The following is a 1,179-nucleotide window of genomic DNA, read 5'->3' as shown; positions in this document are numbered from 1 at the left end:
AATATGAATACATATTTATCGTTTTTAAATTATATACAAAAGTTATTATTTACTGCATACAAAATTGGATAAACACCTGACAATATTTATCATTTATCACATAAGCACTTGGGTATACACCTCAAAACTTTGAGGTACCTATACCTAGTTATACATAAAGGAAGTTAAAATTGGCAATTTGACGGTTCTTTTGAAGAGCAAATAAACGCCCTCGCACAATACAATCTCGCGCACGGACATTGTTGGATATTGCCTTCGGCAATCACTTCTGTATTTTGTAGGAAAAAAATTCGAAAGAGATCAATTTTCCGAAGTGTGATTGTATTTGGATCTTGTTCCCTTACGGTGATTAAATATTTTGTTTCGTCGGTATTCGGATTGAAGAGAAATTGAATTCGAATTTTATTTGTTTTTTGTTGAGATGCATTGTTGGTTATCACGCGAATGTCCTTTTATTTTGATTTTCGACGATATATTTGGGATTTGGATCCGGAAATATGGCTGTAAATCGATTGATTTGTTTTTTTTGTTTGTTGAGTTTACTATATGTGTTGAGGGTTAAAATGAAAGTGAAACTCTGGAATCGCGTTCGTTATGAAAGTTGAATTATATCCGAGTGTTTTGTCTCATTGGAAATTTTGTCCTTTGATTTGATGTAATGAGTGTTCATCATCTCTAGCTGGTGCTTCCCCGCCTGAAGTTCAACTGTACTTAAACCTGGAAAAACCGTTCGTCAAATTTCTAAAACTATTTCTAAGTATTGAATTACAAATGATCTTGCTAACTGTCATCCGTTAGATGTGTGTTCCATATCAGCTCCATCTGTTCATACAACTTCATGGATGTTTTCCTGTTTATTCTACTCAAAGTTGTTTTTGGGAAAATACATTTGATTGTATAAAACTGCCCTTTTAATCTCACATCCATCTATGTTTGGAGATCTTGCATCTGTACCTAACAACAGTCCGCATTTACGCAAGTCTGGAAGTCGATCTGTTGTGTTTGATGTTGGTGAGAGAAGATGTATCTTACAGTTTCTTTTAGACATGGTTTTCGCATTTTTCGCTGATTTGTTCCACGTATTAACTATGTTATGATACTATTTGCCAGGTACAAATGAACTGGGAAATAGTGTGAAGAAGATTTCTTACATTCCACAGTGTCAAATGTAATGAAGGG

The 1,179-nt window shown here is 34.2% G+C and overlaps 1 long non-coding RNA gene across 1 annotated transcript; it reads left to right on the top strand.

Moving 5' to 3' along the window:
• Positions 1 to 177: 177 nt before the first annotated feature.
• LOC140966338 (uncharacterized) lies at positions 178 to 1,179 on the top strand. The gene is made up of 3 exons (XR_012173325.1): positions 178 to 345; positions 870 to 1,011; positions 1,111 to 1,179. It is a non-coding gene; the product is annotated as an uncharacterized lncRNA (long non-coding RNA).

The sequence above is a fragment of the Primulina huaijiensis genome, unplaced genomic scaffold, assembly GCF_012295235.1.
Source record: "Primulina huaijiensis isolate GDHJ02 unplaced genomic scaffold, ASM1229523v2 scaffold205227, whole genome shotgun sequence".
Lineage (NCBI taxonomy): Eukaryota > Viridiplantae > Streptophyta > Magnoliopsida > Lamiales > Gesneriaceae > Primulina > Primulina huaijiensis.
This window is presented reverse-complemented; position numbering and strand designations above follow the sequence as displayed.